Below are 16,062 nucleotides of genomic sequence, written 5' to 3' on the forward strand. Positions count from 1 at the left end.
CGATAAGTGCGTAGGCTGAGTGGTGAAAGAGTCATATTTTGGCCGATTTTTTATGCCTACCCTCAAAGTGGGGATGCTGTAGTCGTGTCCGAAACTTTTATGACTTTTTACAGCTTTCGGTACAAACGACGACTTTTGCGGTATAAACAGAGTACAAACGATCTGCCCATGTTTTTTTTACGAAAGCTCAAAGTGGGGAGTGCTGGCATGTCTCCAGCACCCCCAACTTAAAACGTTAATAACTTTTTGCAGCTTTCGGTACAAACGACGATTTTTGCGGTACAAACCGGTACAAACAGAGTACAAACAATGGATCTGGTTTTTTTTTCGAAAGCTCAAAGTGGGGGTGCTGGCATGTCTCTAGCACCCCCAACTTAAAACGTTTGTAACTTTTTACAGCTTTCGGTACAAACGACGATTTTTGCGGTACAAACCGGTACAAACAGAGTACAAACGATCGCCCCGGGTTTTTTTACGAAAGCTCAAATTGGGGGTGCTGGCATGTCTCCAGCACCCCCAACTTAAAACATTTGTAACTTTTTACAGCTTTCGGTACAAACGACGATTTTTGCTGTACAAACCGGTACAAACAGAGTACAAACGATCGCCCCGGGTTTTTTTTACGAAAGCTCAAAGTGGGGGTGCTGGCATGTCTCCAGCACCCCCAACTTAAAACGTTTGTAACTTTTTACAGCTTTTGGTACAAACGATGATTTTTGCGGTACAAACCGGTACAAACAGAGTACAAATGATCGCCCCGGGTTTTTTTACGAAAGTTCAAAGTGGGGATGCCGGGGACATGGACCTACTTAAGAGAACGTAACACTAAAATCTGTTGTCTCTCGCTTACAAGTGCGTAACATGGCAGATGACGCTCAGTAGATAACGTGTAGAAAAATTAATTCAAAAATTAGAAGGAATTGATCTCTCATGAAACTTGATAGCAAGAAAATGATCAGTATTTATAAATGGGTTTTTTATAATAGTACCTATAAGTTTTTAGCAAGTTTTGCATACATACAATAGCATAAATTAGAATGTTTATAACTCACATTAAAACTGAATTATCATAAGACACCTTGCACATACAAACACTGATAATGTTCATAACTTCAAGTTTCATAACAGATGGATTCTCTCTAATTTTTAAACCAACAAAGCTAAATATGATAAGCCAAAGGTAAATTTGGTATGTTACACATTTGTAAGACAGAGACAATAAATTTCAGTGTTACGTCCTCTTTTAAACAAAAGAAGAAGTATACTAAAATTTAACAAATATTTATATTATTTAAACTGCAATTTAATCATAGTCATAATATTATTATTTTCATTATTTTTGCATTATTATTATTATTTTTTTTTTTTCTAATTTTTTAATGCTGATAGACTGGTGCTGAATTATATATAGTAACAGGATATATTTAACGACAAATATTTTATTATTTATTCTCAATGAATGTAATTATGATGGAAAATTATTATAATATATATAAATATATATATATATAAAGAATATTTAGTAGGATGATCTTCATTCATTAAAATTGTAATGCCAAATAATTTTACTGGGTTCCTAATTTTTTAATTGATTATTAAATTATTTATATTCTAAACTTATTGCAAAGTATTTTTTATTATTTAATAGAGATGATTATTTTATGTTGGATTTTGGTTTAACAAAATTGTTATTATTTTATTTACAAATTATGTGTAAAAAATTGACTGTATGTTTTATTTATATTATAGGTATTGTTTAAAGTTGTATGTTAACAGATAGATTCTATCTATCTATCTGTTTAGATTCTAAGTGGAGCGAGGAATATATTGGTTTTACAATGATGTTTATTTCTTTTTCTTTTCCTTTTTTATTCTGTAAACACTTTTTCTCCCTCTAAACTTGTTCAAAAGTATCAAGTGTAGCATCTTTTCTGAGAAGTTGTGTTCTTGAGCTGGTACTTTAGACAGGTCATTTTTTTTATAAGCATTTAAAGTTCAAATTTCTACTAAATACGTAAAAATTACGGCAATGTTCAAATTATCTTTGATAGAAATTCATATGTTTTTCTTTTTAAATCTAAGATTTGAAAACTTAATACAAGGCTCTTAACTTATTTTTACAATAACAGTTGAAAAATAAAATAAATATATAGTCACCATTTTTTTTTACAAGCATTCAAAGTTTGAATTTTGATAACATACGTAAAAATCACGAAAATTCGCAAATTATTTTAAACTAGAAATTCATAAAAAATTTTCTTTTTAAATCTAAGATTTGAAAATTTTTAATTATCTATAATATATCCTAGACAGATAAACCGTCTCTGCCCAGAATAGTTTTTCGTATACAATGATATAATATCATTGGATTCAAATTTAATTTCCATCCATTACGGTAACCCACTTGTAATTTACTGTACAGCAGAGCGACATCAACGACTTACCCACTTTGTATATATGTAATGCATATTTAACATTTTTTTCTTCAATATAATATAACCAAAAATAATAGTATTTTTTAGACAAGAATTTTAATTAGGATTATTTTATATTTACCTTTTATGGTAGGTCCACTTAAAAAGTTAGTTAATATATATATATATATATATATATATATATATATATTATATTATAAAACAGTTGAATTTGATTTACTCCGTGATATATGATAGATACATTAATTGGATCTTAAAATAGACTAACATTATTAGACTTATCATAGACATATACATTTACATTCCATGTACGTCTTGCATCTATGATGGATTGGTATATTACATTTATAATATACATTACAGTATTTGCTGGATAAGGATTTGTGTCTATTGCAGAAAACACGTATTGCAAAAGTTGCAGAGTAATGATTAGTTTGTTTATAGCCATATTATGGAATAGGTTCTTTAAATGTTGTAAAATTGTCACTACACTAAAAATTACTTTAAAATATAAGTATTGTGTTGCAATAGCATTTAAATACTGTTTACGCGTTGTATACAATAACATGGATTAAATTAGCAAATATTTTAGATTAATGGTTTGTGGTTTTATGATGTAGAACATAGACATTATTATTTAAAGTAGATACAGCTAAACTACTAAACAATTTATATGTGTCTAACAAGAAGATTAATTGAATAGGTATTGTAAATATTGAATTTGTATTAATTAAAAATAAAGAAAATATATTATGTCAGTGAAGTTGGCCCTTACACTTTTTCAAAACATGTTTTTCAAAGTACCATTATTTTGCAAGTAATTTGCAAGAATTTGCAAGTCAAAAACAAAGAAGTTATAAGTGGTGGAATCAAGTACCTAAGGGCCAACTTCACGCAGCCCTTACTTGTTGTCAGAAAATTTCGAAACTAGTGTCAAAACACTCGTTATAATTCGCAAGAATTTGCAAGTCCACTCCCGCAATTTGCAAGTCAAAATTCCCACCCCTACGAATTTTCAAAGTTTTCACCCCAGCCCTTACTTGTTGTCAGAAAATTACTAAACTAGTGTCAAAACACTCGTTATAATTTGCAAGAATTTGCAAGTCCACTCCCGCAATTTGCAAGTCAAAATTCCCACCCCTACGAATTTTCAAAGTTTTCACCCCAGCCCTTACTTGTTGTCAGAAAATTTCGAAACTAGTGTCAAAACACTCGCTATAATTTGCAAGAATTTGCAAGTCCACTCACAAAGTGGGTAAGTAAGTGGATTTCACTCTGCTGTACAGTAGTTAGTAGTTTACAAGTAAGTTACTGCAATGGATGGTATTAAATTTGAATTCAATGACATAATATCATTGTATACGAAAAACGATTCTAATCGGAAACGAGTTTTCAGTCTTGGATATTTTATACAATATTAGTTATATAATTTTTTTTTTAAATTCCCGTTTTTTGTTAATTGTTTCTTGGTTTTTCCCGGTGCTTTTGAAAACTTTTAGGAATTTCAAAAAATTACCTCTTCAACTTTCGAACCCAAAAAGCTACTGAAGTTGAAAATCGAAGCATTATTTCGACAAGTTCTCGTGTACTAAGACATACAAAAAAAACACACACACAACATAGTAAATCAATACATTCTTCGCTCCGTTCAGAATCTAAAATAATAATTTTTTTACTCAAATTTTAATTTTTCAATATTTTTTATGTTTTTAGTTTTACATTCTGATAAAGCGATGAATCTATTGATTTTACAATATTGTGTTTTTTTTTAAAATTATTTTTAGATTCTGAGCGGAGGTTAGGTTCAGTAAATTTTCCGGTTCAAAAGTGAAACTAGTTGATGCAATTGGGGGGGAGGAGGATAATTTTTTTAAATTCCCAATATTTTTCAATAGTACCGGTGTAACAGGCGATTTTTACCCCCCTGTAAATTTTACCGAGGGGGTAAAAATCGCCTGAGGTAAAAATCGCCTACCGTAACAGGCGATTTTTACCCCCCTGTAAATTTTACCGAGGGGGGTAAAAATCGCCTGAGGTAAAAATCACCTACCGTAACAGGCGATTTTTACCCCCCTGTAAATTTTACCGAGGGGGTAAAAATCGCCTGAGGTAAAAATCGCCTACCGTAACAGGCGATTTTTACCCCCCTGTAAATTTTACCGAGGGGGGTAAAAATCGCCTGAGGTAAAAATCACCTACCGTAACAGGCGATTTTTACCCACCTATGAATTTTACCGTAGGAAGGTAAAAATCACCTGAGGTAGAAATCGCCTGTTATACTTAACTTAAGTTAAGTAAGTAATTTTTACACCCTAGCCACCCCTAGGGCCTAGATAGTTATAGCTCCTTTTCTTACTTGAAACAGTTACTTTATTATTTTTAAGACTTCAATTTAAGGTAACTGGTAGGTACTTATAAATCGTTTCATCAAACTTAAATTGCAATATCGAAAATATGCCATCTTAGTAGCCTTTATATAGTAAAATAGGTACCTATAAATTACATTTATATTATTTTTTTACATATGAATAATTCTTTTGAAAAATGTTTACCATACGAGTATAATCATAAAGTATTTTACCTTTATTACCTTATTAGTTATTAACAGGGTTCGGGACAAAATTTGTCCCAATAGAAAATTGGATATCCAATATCCATCATAGATTTAGTGAAACATTGTAGATTATTATACAAATGCGTTTTATAGTGCGGGAAATTCAACTGTACAATTTTACTTTGTTTATTTTTGATTTATTTGCTATATTGACGCATATTTAACTATTTTTAACAATTTATGAATACCTAATAGAATTGTTTAAAATATATTAATTAAACTGTTGAACAATTAATTCCAAAAATTTGTTTTAAGCATAGTTATACTATTTGTTAATTATCTGACGCAAAAATATTACACATTAATGTGATCTAAAAATACTCAAAAAAAGCAATTTGAATTAAACGATAAAAATAATGTAGTTATCCGAGCTGGATATAATCTTAATAGGAGAGCTTTCCTGTTTGAAAACATTAGAAAACATCGAATACTTCAATACAATCACAAAGGTAAAAATTGTATTAATAACAACAAATTTGTAGTTAATATTTACGCACATATAGTAATATTATATTATAACAAATTATGTAAAACAAGAATTTTAAAATTAAATAACTATACATAAAATTATTAATTATTGGAAAATACATCATAATAATATAATAGATATGAATTGAAAATAATAAAATAACGAATATCTCTTACATTTTTTTTAAGTTTGATTTTTAAACATCTAATTAATAAGCTTACTTTAGCATATTTGTTCACTTAATAAATTAATTACAAATTTTTTTATACAACACTTAAAACCACATCAAAGTGTACGTTACCTATATTTCTTATATATATACATCTTTCTGTATGATAAATATTTTTTTTTAAACTAAAGTTTTTGTTAAAAAGTTGCCAAGTGTTCGTTGCTGTTGTATAAACGTAAATTGATGTTTTTAATAATTGAGTTGCAGCAAAAATCTCTACATCAGTACCCCAAACACCTACGAAAATAAAATTTACATGATCCATAATGTTATATTATATATTTAAAAAATGTATATCCATAAAACATAAGTTCTCGATAATTCTGTTGTATTTTTGGTTGTATATAATACATTAGTAAAATAAATCTTACCATCATTATATATTTTATTTTTTTCTAGATAAATATCAATTTCATCCTCCTTGCCAACGTATTTATGGATATTTGTATTAGTCTTGACCACCTAGAGTAATTTAGAAACAAAATTGCTTAAAAAAATATTATTTACATAGATTTTTTCTATTAAATTTGTACATTACATACCTCAGCAATATGTTTACGTATTTCTTTATGGTTTTCCTCTGTGCCTGTTATCCAATATGATAATGCCCTGTATAAACAATTACCATCTCCTAAAATGTTTTTTGTTTCTGCGGGTTCACTTAAAAATTTTCCTCTTCCTTTGAATTTCAAGACTTCAGTTAGGTTTAATTTTAATTGTTCGCATTTTAAAATCTGCCATGGTTTTGCAATTGGATTAAAAACTCGACTTTTATTCATTCCTGAAAGGCTCACCGTGTCATTATTTAAAACCATTTGACTATTTTCTTGTTTTTCAGTATCATCTTTATCTTCATTAACTTCTGTATTCATATTTTCCTCTAATATCTGTCCTTCTAAATTATTTTTTAAATCAACTTCTTTCATATTATCAGATTCTTTAAAATGTTTTAGGTTACTAAGATGTTGTGTTTTGGCTAATGTTTTATTTTTGGATTTTAATGTAACTGTATTTCCGTTGTTAATTGACACAATTGTATAAGGTCCTTCCCATGGTACATATTTCCAACCACCCTTTCTGTCATCTCTCTTTAAATTTCTTACCAAAACTTTGTCATTTTTTTTAAATATTTGACCTGTGTTATGCCGCTTTGAATATGACAGTCGTTGACGTTTTTGGGCCTCTCCGATATTTTTATGTGCGTGATTTTCCATAACGTTCCTCATGTTTATCATTTGATTTAACGTCTTATCAAAATCGTCTTTATTGAATGGATCTTCTGTCTTACATTTATCTTCTTCTTTTCCTTTTTCAATACTATCATCTAAATCAATTGGTAGTATAGCTTCACGTTGGTATAGCATTTTAAATGGGGAATAGCCTGTTGAGGAATGCTGAGCAGTTCGGTGAGCAAATAAAACTCCTTGTAAAATAGAAGGCCATTTATTTACATTGTCTTGTAAAACTTTGAGCAAGCAATTTTTAATTGTTCGGTTTTGTCGTTCGACTAGACCATTTGCCTGTGGATGGTATGCAGATGTAACCCTTTGTTTAGTTCCTGTAAGCCGAGATAGCTCGATGTTAAGTGAATTCAAAAATTCCCGTCCTTGATCGTTGATTTGAATCCTGGGACACCCGTGTCGACAAATAACATCGTCATACAAAAATCTTGCTACCGAAACCGCAGTTTTATCATATAACGGCCTAGCTTCGGACCATTTTGAAAAATAGTCGATAGCCACTATAACATATTTATAACCGTCCACCTCAGGAAGTGTCATTAGATCGACTCCAATTTGTCGGAACACCTATAATAATATTAAATTATAAATTTATATTTCTCAATATAATTAATTTTTAAATTGTTGTTTTGGATTAATAATGTATTATTGTTATTTTTTGAAACACTATGCAATAAAAAATAGTTTTATTTTAGTGTCGAACTTATAAAAATTTCAATTTACCTATTTATTGAAAATAATATTTTCCATTTTTTAATGGATACTTAGGTATAATAATAATTAATCATTAAAATATATAAAGTTACAAGTTCAACAAATTATTTACTATAATATATTTAAAAATTATTTTTCTTCCAGACTATCATATTATTGGGTCACATAAATATTGAGTTCTCATGTGAAAACCACAGAATATAAAAACATAAAACAACCAACCAAAAATATTATTATACAATAATATAATACCTAACTATCACGGTCCGAGATTAAACATTTTTTTACATATTATTTAGTGGTGACCATATGTTTTCATTTTCCAACAAGGCTTTAAATTTCATAGTTTAAATTTTGAGTGAAATGATGAATGTATTGATTATTTTAATGATACCTATGTTTTTTTCTGTTATCATATTTTGGGGCAGTAAAATTTTTTTGATTTTCTACTTCAACATAATTTATGGTAAAAAATTAAACAAAATAATGATATTTAGGAATAGTTAAAAAAATTCCTATGAAATTTGTTTTAACAAAAAAAATTGTGTTTGTGTTTTAGTATAACTAAAAAAAAAAAAATTATATTAATAATACCCATAAATATATGACATTTTCTTCAAATATTCATATTAGCTGTTTATATCTACCATGAAATTTTCTAAATATTTTGACTCTTTTTGAGCTAGTATTGTACATAATCAAATGTTTTTATTATTTTATTTTTAATTTAATTATTATGATAAAACAAAATTCCACTTGGTTATAAAACATGAAAATTTAATACAAGGTTTCTAATTAGATTTAATTTACGTAAAAAAGTTGAACGTAAATCCATAATATTTTTTATGATCATCCGAAACTAGAATTTTAAAAATATTCGCCAAAATCGTGAAAATTTGTAATTTATTTTGAAGTTGAAAATTTATAAAATGTACAATCAATTTGTATAACCTAGGATTGAAGAATTAAAACAAGGTTTCTTATAAAAAAAAAAAATACTGCAACCAATAAATCTAAAAAAATTGTTTACACAATTTTTGTGTAAACAAAGTAAATATAATATGATCGGTGGCGGAGAAATGCATTATTGCTCTCTTGTACTCCAATGAACCTCTGCACCAATAACTACATCGAGGAATATTTTAAAAATATTATTTTGTCTACATTCAGGTCTGACAATATAACTTATAAATTTTTATATGTATCATATAATCTTAACTTGTTATCACATTACCTGTTTTGGAACTTCGATGGATTGCATTTCTGGAACAACTTTCAAAGTAGCTGGATTTACTTTCTGACAAGCAGCACATTCTTGAATGAAAGTACGAACGTCTTCTGCCATATGAAGCCAATAGAATCTAAATATTTATGTAATATAACAAAAAATTACATTAAAAATAACAGATTATGTATTAAAATATGTAGATACATACTGTATAAATATGCATTAAAACTTAACACTAACATATTTTCTTTAATATTTCGTAAAATATCAATTAAATTATGCGAAAGCAAAAATTGCTTATGTTGAGTCGTATGTAAAAATTAATTAATTTAATATTTCAATAAAATGTTAACCTTTTTTTTATCAAGCGTTGTGTTGTGTCTCGTCCTCTGTGAGATGATAATGCAGATGATTCTTCACTTTCGTTGGATCCGCAATGAATCATTTTAATTATTTTAATTTTTTCGGTATTATCGAATACAACACGTGCTTTAGTTTTCTTATAAATTAATATTCCATCTTCAATAGCATAAGGTTTGCACTGTTTCCGAAAATTTGATTTATCATTCCGTTTCTGTATGTACGGTGGATAATTATTATTTATTAAAAATTGCATCACATCTCTTAATTCGGCACGCTTATACTTTCGTTCCGTGTCAATATCATTATTCTTTGCAGCATCAATGTTATCGTCAAATTCTAATAAAAATACATTAAAATGTTATAATATACGGTATTATATAATTAAACTACTTTAAAATTTAGCAGGTCACGTGGGATAATTAATAACATCTAAAAAAAAGTAGAGTGTATATTATAAATATTTGGTAAAAATATCAGGTGTATATAACAATTAATATTTTCTGAATTAAAACAAGAAAACTAAATTTATTTTATCGAAAACCGATGTTGAATAAAACAAGGCTGGGCAAGTTAACGATTTTTTTTAACTCGTTAAGTTATTTTAAAATAATAAAGTTAAGTTAAATTAAAAGTTAATCATATTTTTTTCGTTAACTCGTTAAGTTAAAAGTTAACTTTGAAAAAAAAAGTAACTTAACTTAGTTTAAAGTTAAAATTTTCTAATTTGCAAAAATAAAAAATTGCACACATAATATTAGTTTTTCTACGCTCAAGAAAATTACTGGGGAAATTTTGTACAATGAATAATATTTGATACATAAAATTATTAACTAGCTATCAAAAAACCTACTTTTCCAAAATAAACCTCATTAATAATTTGCATTATTCTTTGCATTAAATCTTTAAACAAGACGTAAGTACTTACTTTTAATTCATCTAACCTATAGAAAACGAAAACACTCTAAATAAATAATATTTATTCCCATTTTTTTTAGTAAAATAATTTATCGATATCTTCTACTTCTACATTATTTCTATTTATAATTGCATATTTTGTATCTTTTTCCATGAATACACAATTATTATTACCTTTCTTATAATTGCAATCTTCTAAATTTCCATGTAGCACATCACTATACATATCACAATCGACAAAATCCAAAGAATTTAAATTCTCCCCTTCATTTTCATTTGTTTGTTTGATATCATCCCATGGACGAAACATCCTGCTGAATCTTTATAAAATTAAAATAGAAATTTTTTGTTTTTTCCGATTTTTTTAAAACTATCGCAAAATTTTTACTTTTGACCTCTGTAATGCACCAATGATATACACTTTACGTCTTTACATAATTTTAAAATCTCAATACATTCATCACTTCGTTTGAATCTAAAAATCAGTCTATCCGAATTTGGTATTGAAAACACCGGTTACTATTTAATCCAAATTGTATGGTTTATGCATTTACCGAAAGGGTTAAATATTTGAAATTTATTTGAAAAGTGTATTTATATATCATTAGCTCGTAAAAATATCGATTTATTCCAATATATTTCGGCCGAGAAATTCAGTGTTTCCGAAATTATTAGTGAACACTGCGGTATACTATGCCTATAGTATAATGTGTACAAGTACAATTCTATAAGCCCCAACTAATAATGCCTTTGAATTACAACGATTACTTTCCATTAAATATAATATAAATTTAACACTTATGACTTTTACATACATAATGGTAAGGATAAATATGGGCTCGGGATAATTTACGTTGCTATAATAATTCACTGAATAAGTGTATAATTTTAAAATTGTTTATTGAATACCTCATAGGTACTATATTATTTTTAAAAAAAGCCAAACTGTTGAATTGGAGGTCTTTGGATTTTTTTAACATTCAGCATATTCTATACGACTATACCTAGCAATTAAAATTTTTACGTATTAAAAAATTATTTTACTAAATAATTGATTTAAGGGTAAATAATCAAAAACTATTTTAAAATATGCAATAAAAATCAATAAATCTTAAAAATATGCATTTGTAGAAATAAATCCCAAAATATGCAAAAATATGCACAATAAAGTTTTAAACTTTAACTCCAAACACCACAACACAAATTTTTACTAGATCAGATTTATTCTTTTTACTTCCCGAACAAATATACAATTGCATAAATACCCGATCCCTGGTTATTACTTATTTTATTTAGTTATATTAAAAGTACATTAATTATAATATAATACCTAATTAAAATATTTTTATTTAGGTACTTACCCTTTACGGAGATTATAAATGAAGATTCTGATAAAAAAAAATCGATAATTTAAATATCGTACGCACAACACATATGTTTACATTAAAATATACACATTAAAAATTTGTAACACCGTGTTGAAGTCTTCAGAACGAAGGTGAATACGGGAATGAAAATAATAATCTGAAATTAGTCTAAAATGTCTTTAATGGGTCCTATATTATTATTTTTTGTCCCCTTCTTCCCTCATCTCTAAGATATCAGATATTGACATTGCATTACTTTTTTTTACCAAGAAGTTATAAGCTGTTAACTATAGTATAGTTGATATGGGTATGGGTTTAATGTTTATCAACATTTTTTGGTATGTTCTTTATGCATACTAAGCGCGTCTAACGCGTATGGCTCTACTTACTGTATAGTGTATTGTCACAAGTAACAATACATAACAATAGTCTATCTACCTGTCTAACTATTACGAACCGTTGAGTAGTATACGTATAGTAACGTTTTGGTTATCGCCAACCGCCATTATCGGTTACCTTTGACAGACGGGTCACTGTGACTCATAGAGTATTCTATGCTGTGACTGCCGTACCTTTAATATAATCCAAATTAAATTTTAACCTTATACTATTCTTTGAATTCTTTTTCGTAATTTATTTTATTGAAGTAGTATTTGTGGCGATTTTATTATTATAATACAGGCACATAGCATTGCATAATGTTTTTCACTTTTAACTTGGCTTTCAATGATTACATTCTTTGACAAACAAGACTATAGATTTCTGTTGCGGTTCTCCAAAGTGTCTTGGACTGTTGGATATTAGTTAAAAAGTTATCTAAAACGTTTGCATTTGTTATATATCAGCTATAATACATATGCTTTTCCGGTGTACAATTAGTACACACTAGATCAGCGGTTCCCAATCTTTTTCCCATCACGACGCATTATTATTAGTTATTATAAGTCACGGCACACTTTGGATAAATATTAGATCGTATATAATCAAGGGTTAAGTATTATCTACTTATCGAATAATAAGTTCAAATTGTCACGGCACACCTTTCAAATTTCACGACAAACTAGTGTGCCACGGCACGCCCTTTGGGAAACACTGCACTAGATATAGGTATTATGTTATGCAGTTATTACAAAAGCCAAGGGATAACCATGTTAAATTTGTAACATTAATATGAATATTTATTTATTTTTTTTTTTTTTATTATGATCAATTTTATTTTATGTTTTAACAAATTTTATCATTTTTTTATCGGTAATTACTTACCTAAGTATAATATATTATTGTAGGTACCTAGATACCCTACCTACATAAAAAATCAAATTAAAATGTAACTAAATGGTCTAAATGTAATATTATGAAAAAAAACCATAAAATATTAAGCAAAATGTTAAAATATTAAGTAAAATTGTGTTCTTAATTTTAACATTCTAAACTTCAATAATTGATGTTATAAAAAAAAATTAAGTACATGAAATATACTAAAAAAAATATTAAAAACGGATAAGTTAGTTATAAGTTATAACTTTATAACATAAGTTGGATAGCCACAATAATAAATTTAAGTAGTTCGCTAATTCGATAATTAGGTACCTACTATTATTAGTATTATTCAAGTATTTGGAACACATTAATTAATTTTTGCAGTTTTGTATAATTTCTGGTAAGTAATTCAAAAAGAAATGATCTATAAAAGTAGGTTTTTCTCATAATCTTCTTAAACGTTTAAAAATTAATCGATTAAGAAAAAAAAATTTTTCCAGTGTTTTCAAGCTTAATAAGAATAAAATCGTCAAACATAACAGGCGATTTTTACCTCCTCAGTAAAATTTTACCTCATGTGATTTTTACCTCCCTACGGTAAAATTTATAGGGGGGTAAAAATCGCCTATTACGGTAGGCGAATTTTACCTCAGGCAATTTTTACCCTCTCGGTAAAATTTATAGGGTGGGTAAAAATCGCCTGTTACGGTAGGGGAATTTTACCTCAGGTGATTTTTACCCACTAGGTAAAATTTATAGGGGGGGTAAAAATCGCCTGTTAGGGTAGGCGAATTTTACCTCAGGTGATTTTTACCCACTAGGTAAAATTTATAGGGGGGGTAAAAATCGCCTGTTAGTGTAGGCGAATTTTACCTCAGGTGATTTTTACCCACTAGGTAAAATTTATAGGGGGGTAAAAATCGCCTGTTACGGTAGGGGAATTTTACCTCAGGCGATTTTTACCCACTAGGTAAAATTTATAGGGGGGTAAAAATCGCCTGTTACGGTAGGGGAATTTTACCTCAGGCGATTTTTACCCCCCCGGTAAAATGTATAGGGGGTATAATTCGCCGGTGACACCGGGAAACACAAAAAAAAAAAATAAAGAAAAACGTGAATTTTTACGTTATTGGTGTAATTTATAAAATTTCTATAAAAACTAATTACCGTAGAAACAAGAAATTTTCACTGAATGTTAACTATAAAATCATATTATAATATGAAAATATACATATATATATATTATATATATACATTCACAATCAATTGTTAAAAAATATAATGGTTAAAATGATAAAAAAAATATGTATTATTCCTATTGCTATGTTATATTAATATACTTATATATTACCTATTAATTGTTACCATGGTTGTTTATTTTTGACATTTGAACATATTTATTTAAATTTATGTTTTATATTATATTATTTAATGTTAGTACAATAGAACATAACAACAATATAGAGATGTATCAACGTGTATTATACAGCAGCCCTTAATGTAGATAGGATGGGTCTGTCAGTCTATAATTTTAAATAGTAATTTAGTTTATTTTATCGTGATTAAAGTAATTTATTTATAAGTAAGCATTAATACTATATGTAGTAGATTAATTTCATATTTACCAAAAAAAACATGTTGGATAAAAAATTTAAATTTATAAGACACATCATATTGAATAAATAATCGAAAATAATGAAAATATCTAAAAATCTAACTTAAAACCTAAAATCAAAATTATAATTTTAATAAAAAAATATCAAAAATACAATAATCCAATATAAAGAATAATCTAATTTGATAAAAAGAAACCGTGTTGAAAAGACAAGTTCTATCAAAATTATAAAATTTTAAATTTATACATCTTAAAGTTAATTTTTTTTTAAAATATGTATAAAAAATAAAAATAGAAATATAAAAAATCTAAACTGATAAGAAAAGAACATATTTAATAAAAAATCTAAAATGATAGAAAAATCAAGTTAAACAAAATAAAAAAATGCTTTTATCTTCATATACAACTTAAATATAAAAATATAATATTACAAAATCTAGTTATAAGAAAATAACATGTTGAATTAATCTTGAATGGTAAAAAATCAAAAATTAAAAAGTCTTTATTGAGAAGAAAAAACAAGTTGAATACAAAATAAAACGATAAAAAATCTAAATAAAATATAATATGTAAAAATCATACATTAAAAAAAATATATTGATAATGCAGAAACATGTTGGATAAAAAATCTAAATTTATGAAAATATCAAAAAAATCTAAAATCAAAATTATAATTTTAATAAAAAATATCTATAATAAAATATTGTAATATGAATAAAAATCTAATTTCCTAAAACGAATAAAAAAAACACTAGTTTTATCAAAATCAGATTTATATTCAATTTTCTTTTTTTTTTTTTAAATAAGTCTTCGATTTATCAATTTAAATTCTCATTAATATTAGAGAATTTTTTTATAATTTGATTTGATTTGTAATATCAATGTATATTTTTAATTTTTATTTCAACATACCTTAAATTATCCATTTAGTTTTTTTCATTATTATATTTTTAATTTTTAGATAATTATATATATACATATATCCTTTTTAAATTACGTATATTTCTCCGATCTTTACAAATACTGTATAATAATGGTATGTCATCGATTATGATTCATAGTACACGCTGTATATCCATAATGAAAAAATCTTGTATGTACCTGAGGGCGATCCTTGTATAGATGATGAAATTTTTTTTTCAATTTTTGAACGGGCCACCCCTGGAATTTGTTCAAAAAAACAAAATAATGATTTGTGTGAAGTTTTGTAAATATTGATCAACCCTAAGGCGTGCCTCAAGAGAGTTGAAGTTCAAAGAAGGGTAGTTTTTCGATTTTTGCAATTTCGGACTAAAATATTTAAGTTAGTCAAAAAAGTTCTTTAACATATTATTTTTCAAATTGAATATGCTATAAAAAAATGTAACTTGTACTTTATTTATTTAATAACTCATTCCAATACAAAATAAAAAAAACTCGTATTTTGTAAATTTTACATGATTTTTCGGTTAACAGCGTTAGGCTTACAGTTAACACGTTGGGTTTATAGATATTACACCATCATAGTTTTACTATCTAATCAAATTAAGTAGGTAGATATTATAGATAATCTTTGGTATTCCACTATATTATAAGATTATAGTGAATAACTAAATAAAATTAGCGTCTACAA

The sequence above is a fragment of the Diuraphis noxia genome, unplaced genomic scaffold (assembly GCF_037042655.1).
Source record: "Diuraphis noxia isolate RWA-SAM2 unplaced genomic scaffold, SU_Dnox_SAM2 contig0002, whole genome shotgun sequence".
Taxonomy (NCBI): Eukaryota; Metazoa; Arthropoda; class Insecta; order Hemiptera; family Aphididae; genus Diuraphis; species Diuraphis noxia.